At 38.4% G+C, this 6,225-nt stretch overlaps 1 long non-coding RNA gene across 1 annotated transcript; it reads right to left on the reverse strand.

Moving 5' to 3' along the window:
* Positions 1-2,125: 2,125 nt before the first annotated feature.
* LOC119469516 lies at positions 2,126-5,276 on the reverse strand. Its single transcript, XR_005198333.1, has 3 exons — positions 4,971-5,276; positions 2,430-2,613; positions 2,126-2,306 (listed from the first exon to the last, which is right to left on the reverse strand). It is a non-coding gene; the product is annotated as an uncharacterized LOC119469516 (long non-coding RNA).
* Positions 5,277-6,225: the final 949 nt, after the last annotated feature.

Raw genomic sequence — 6,225 nt, forward strand, 5'->3', positions numbered from 1 at the left:
AAGGGGTTCTAATATTTGAATGGCTAATTTGGCAAGCACAAAAGATAGAACCAAGTGAATTAAAAAAATATTCCTGTTCTCTTGCCCCTAAACTGATTCCTTATAAGTGGTAGAGGAAGAAAGGAAAAATGTTTTAAGATGTAAATTAGGCCCCCCGAAACCCATGAATAGAAGAGAAACAATCTAATGGTTGGGTCTCTAACCCCAGGCAGAGAGTAGAGAGATCCCGGCTAAACTGAACCCCTTCCCTGTTACCTGAGCAACTGACACCTGCACAATTCACAGGCATTTCCTAATTACTTCTTTAATTGCAATGTTGCCAAGATGCCTCTCTATTCTACCCTGTTGACACGTGTGGCAATCACGGCATTCTCCGAAGTTCCTTTATTTATGTCAGTGCTCTAACTACTGAATCAAGGTGGAACCAATGCAAGCTCATTTCTTATTCAAAGGGAGAGAGAATATTGTCAATTATAAAGTTGAGAGGAATGATCTGATAGGAGGAAAATATTCATAAAACTGACAACTTACTCTAAAGAGTTAATGTACCTTCAAACAGTAGAATTTTCCTGATATCCCGTGAAGTTCCACACTCAGATGAGGTGGCTCTCACCTCCAAGTGACCTGTAATAAGTAGAGGGCGGGAAGAGTCAGGAGGTCCTGGGAGGCTGCACAGGTTGGAGACAAGGGACACGTCCTGACTTTTTCTCTCCCCAGACCTCCCCATTGTCCAAAGAGGACATGTCCTGCCTGAAGCTGGGAGTATTACTCCTCTCTAAGATATGAAAGTTAAAGAAAAGACCTCATTCCAATATTTGGGTTGGTTCTTTCCAGGAAAGTTCCTCTTTTTTTAGTGCTGAAGAAAAGGTACTGTTAGAAGACAGACTTATACATAGAACAGACTTGTCCACTGTCTCTGGTCTTGGCAGGTAAGTGGCTCTCTCACAGTGTGAAGTTACCCTTCATACCCCTAAAAGTCAAAAAGATCAAGGAACTCAAGGCCAAAGGAAGCAGAGCTCCAGACATGAAAAGGACCCACCCATGACTCTTGGGGCTTCGTGAGGAAGAGAGAAGACCTCATGTAGTGGGGGTCTGTGGCACCATATTTTTTTGGCATTCTTTGAGGGGTCCCAGGCTTTCTAGAAGTCTTCTCTACATCCCTTTATGTGGTAGCCAGAACTCTGACATTTCTGCTTAGTAATTTTCCATCCACTGACCACCAAACGCAGAGGCAGGGGCTTGTTGATGATAAGAGAGACTCAGATGGAAGACTGAAGGAGGCAGAAGGAAGGAGGGACAGAAATAAATGGAAGAACAGTCTTATAGGAGTTGGAATGGGGAGGTCTTAAGCTTCCCCAAAAGGCCAGTGAAGTTTTACTTTTTTTTTCCCAGCAAAAATTATGCCTACAAGAAAGAAGCAAACAGAGGAATCAAATATATAATTAAAAAGGCTTAAGTTTACAGAAAAAAACTCCCATGGAATAAACAATATCCCAAGGAGAAAATCAGAAAGGTCCTTAAAAATGGTAGTCTTGATATTAGCTTTAAATTAAGCTAATATGTGACCACAGAGCTCTTTAAAAAATACTTATAAAATTTATTATCAGATTTCAAGAAGAACAATATTTCTAGTATTTGAAACTTTCTTTTTTTCTCCTTTCTTTTAAAACAAAGATACCTACCAAGTGACTCAGAACCAAAGCCAAGCCTTTTATGACTTAACCAAGAATGCATAAGACATCTTCAAAAAATGCAAAGATGTAACCCTCTCAAAATTCAGAACCACCTCCAAAGATAGCCAAAATAAAGAAAAATTTAGACACCTTGAGAGCTGGCAATAGTCAATATGTAAGCTTTTAATAGGATCCTCAAACTTTCTGTTTGCCCCTCTGCACACACCAAAGGGTGTCCTAACAGGCAGCAAGCCAAGTTAGGTTCTCAGAAGTCAAAATAGGAAAAGGATAGCTGTCCATTGAAGGGAAAGGATCAATAACAAATTGGTCCCTTAAATCCAAATTTGCCCATGAGAACAATTCAAACAAATGATTTTCTCCTGCTGACCTGCATTTGGAAAGGAAGAAATAAAGAGAAATTTTTACCTTTCATTCTTGACCAGACGCTGCAGGCAGAGATTGAGAAGTGACCTTGGTAAAAATTCTTATTTTTCCAGCTCTTTATCTGTTGTTTCAGGATCTCATCAGTAGGTGAGTCAGGTGCTTCAGACATCCCATCTTCATCACCAGAACTATAGGGGCAGAACTAGTGGGATCTTTTCGTTCCTATCAAAAGGGTCACAGCTGAGAAGCCTATAAAAGACAAGTTAACAAGAGAAAAGCATAACACATTTATTTTATCATAGTTTTATATATCATGGAAGCCTTCAAAATGAAGACCCAAAGTATAGAAAAACAATCAATTTTTATGCTTACATTTAGTGAAGAATGGACAGCTGTGTGAAACGTGATTAGACAAAAAGGGCATGATCTAATGTTGACAGGCTGAGTAGGGAAACCCAGCAAGGCCTTTCTGGTCAGATTCTTCTTGGCCTCTCCATGCACCATTCCTTCCTCTTGGGTTTGTGGCAGGGCCCTTTTTGGAATGGGGTCTTAGTACCTACAATCAAACAAGGTGTGTCAGAGATTTCTTTATGGCTGGTTCAGTTCTTACACACAAAAGTGAGGGAAAGTTAGAGTAATACTTTCAGATTTTATGGTGGGCTTTGGAGAAAAGGGGCTCCCTCAGGAGATGAGGGGTGACACACAGGAGGGCAGGAGATCAGAGAGAAACTTTGCATCTGAGGCTGCTTCTGAGATCTACACTTTGGGGTATTATTTTCTGAGCCTCGATAGGAATGAAGAACGAGATCCAGAAAAGCTGGGTAAGAAGGAGGGAATGGTGCTTTGTATTGGAATCCACAAAAGTATAGTATGTGTCTTTCACTTAGATTTAAGAAAATAAACTCTTCCAGATTTTTCTGTAAGATACCATTCTATATCCATTCCTTGAAATCAATCCTAAATAAAAATTTGTAAAAAGGATATAAAATTATATCCAATAATACAAACACACATTCTTCTCCAGGTACTACCTTCTTTCTCTTCTTCCATTCACAGATAAACTTCTAAAAGAAGTTCCCATTCACTTTTTCTTCAGCCTCTCCTCTTATTATATCTAGTCAATATATTCCAATCTGGATTCTGCCAAATTAATTCTGGCAAATCAGTCCTTTCTTTGCCTAAATGTAAAACATCATGTTTTAAACCTGTTTCTTCCCTTAAACACCTTATCACAATTTTCTCCTGGTTGTCCTCCTATTTTGCTATCATTTCATTCAAATGCCCTTTTCAGTCTGTTCACTACATTAAAATATAGAGGTCCCCAAGATTCAGGTTTTAATCTTCTGATTCACTACTCAGTTTCTACCAGGCCTCATCCATCCTCAGGACTTCAGGGACAAGGTATAGCCCACCTCCCAAATGAACATCTCCAGCCATGCACTCTGTAAATTCTAGAATGGTGCATCAGATTTTTGAGGCTGAAAGTCCTGAAGTTTCTGATTATGAAAAACACTTTCCTTTTGCCTATGGTGTGATTTTATGATACAGTTGAAATTAATTAATTGGTTGATTAATACTTTTATTTCTCCCTCAGCAAAAAGTTTCAAGACAGCTGGAACTATGTTTCCTTTATTCATCTTTCTATCCTGAACAGTCACATATCAAATGTTCAATACAGTGTGAATGAAATGAATGAATGAATGAACTTCAGGTTGCAAAACCAACCTTGGCATCAATTTATTGTGTAAGGCCAGGTGTGGTGGCTCATGCCAGTAATCCCAGCAGAGTGGGAGGCTGAGGTTGGAGGATTGCTTGAGGCCAGGAGTTCAAGGCTGTAGTGAGCCATGATCCTTCCACTGCACTCCAGTTTAGGTGACAGAGCAAGACCTTGTCTTTAATAAAAAAATAAAATAAATAAAAATAAATCATAAAACAGAATAAACAAATGCAAAAAGATCTGAGAGTAAAACTTGAAATAATAAAGAGAATAATTTTTAAAATAAAAAGTGAGGGGCCAGGCACAGTGGCTCACATCTTTAATCCCAGTACTGTGGGAGGTCAAGGCAGGTGGATCACGAGGTCAGGAGTTTGAGACCAGCCTAACCAGCATGGTAAAACCCTGTCTCTACTAAAAATACAAAAAATTAGCTGGGCTTGGTGGCACGTGCCTGTAGTCCCAGCTACTTGGGAGGCTGGGTCAGGAAAATTACTCGAACCCGGCAGTGGAGTGAGCCAAGAACGCACCACTGCACTCCAGCCTGGGCGACAGAGCGAGGCTCCGTCTAAATATCTAAATATATATATGTATATAAATATATATGTAAAGTGAACACTTTTTAATGTAATTAACACAGTGTTAAAGGTGAACATTTCATACAAGCAAAAATATTGAACACAATAAATGTAGTAGAATAATTAAGTACATAGGTAAATTAATAATATCATCCATGGTGAGCTACTACCCCTAAAAACTGGATGCTTTATCACATAGTTGCTTAACATTACCAACAACTATTGTGACAAATGTGATTCAATCATTTCATCATACAGGCAGAAAAAAAAGAGTCTTTTAAAATAACTAAACATACAGGAATATAATGAAGAGTGTCTATAGTTATCATTTCATTAAGATACAAGTCTGTTCCTAAGCTATTAATCTACTTGCAAGTTTGATGAAAAAGAGAAGGGTCTCATGATTTCTTGCTCCGACTTCCCAGTTACAGAGACTCTATTCTTTATTTTCCATATAGAGGTTGACTCCTTGGAAGTAGCTCTTCACAGCATTATGGAGTTGTAATGGCCCAAGAGAGCCTTTCCACCCCTAACTCCTGCATCAAACAGGGTTCCAGGACTTCCCAATGCTGACAAAAATTCAGTGAATAATTTATCCAGGTGAGTTTCATTCCAACCAACCTCTTGTGTTGAATAGGTTGACAATCTGCTGGAGTACCTTGTGAAGGACAGAGGTGGTCTAACCTTCTGAATCTTGCTGCCATCTATCAGAAACAATAGAAAACATTCAAAACAGATGAAATGTAAATCAAAAAGGCACTGGTTAAATAATTTATGATAGCAACTCAGAGGGCAACAATAGAATTATTTAAAAATACAGATGGGCCCTCTAAATACTAATTCAGGAAGATCTTGAAGTGAAAAAAGATGCCGAACAGTGTACCTGGTATGCTATTTTTTAATATAAAAATGAGAGTGTAATAAAAATATGACTATATTCTTATTTTGCATATGCATAAAGAACTAGAAGGATTTAAAAGACATAAACTTCAAAATTTGGAAAATGGAAGAAATTGTGTCAAAGTATACATTGATTTGTATGTCAGAATTTAAATTTACCACTAATTAAATAAATGCAAGCTAACAAAATACTCATAAAGGGAAAAGTCAGCAGAAGGGGTGACAATATTTTGGAAATATTGTCTTGGATCAGCATTTTACTAAATATCGGTAACAGGGCTAAAATTTTGCTACCAGATTATGTAAGTTCACTATAGATTCTATATAACAATGGAGGATAAGAAGGTACCTATTCAGGAACAAACGATGGGCAAAGGAAACTATATTATGTATAGTTATTGGAAAATTATGTAGGCATTTTTAAAATTGGGGAAAACAAAGGCATTTCAAGCCAAAAATTTAGAATATATCATTTACATAATAAAGTCACAATCTAGCAAAGAGACAAATACTTTGTGCTTGAAATTACAACAAATTCGAAAATATGAACCCAAATTGTAACTGAGGTATTTATTAAATAGTGTGGGATAATTATTGTTTTGTAAAAAACTAAGCATCCTCTCCTACTCTTCTATCAAGTTTTCTCTCAATTTATAAGAAAGCTGCATTTCACTGCTATTCAAAAAAACAGAAGCTAGGAAGTGTAAAGCTTTAAAAAATTACGCATTTGGGGAACGTAACAGCTCAGATATGCGAAAACCTTACATCAAACATGCAGCATAACATACGTGCACACATTCTGTTCTATTTAGTCCCAAGTACAAGGCAACTCTAAGACGCCGGGCTGGAGCCCACGCCCGACAGCACCGCTTCCCCAACCCGGCCATTCCAGGCTGCCGCGCTCCGCCTCCCCCTTCACCACCCCCACACGTCCGCCCACTGACGAGATCCGGAGGACGCGCAGCCGCAGTAGCCG

This window comes from Cebus imitator, unplaced genomic scaffold (genome assembly GCF_001604975.1).
Source record: "Cebus imitator isolate Cc_AM_T3 unplaced genomic scaffold, Cebus_imitator-1.0 Scaffold688, whole genome shotgun sequence".
In the NCBI taxonomy this organism is placed as follows: domain Eukaryota; kingdom Metazoa; phylum Chordata; class Mammalia; order Primates; family Cebidae; genus Cebus; species Cebus imitator.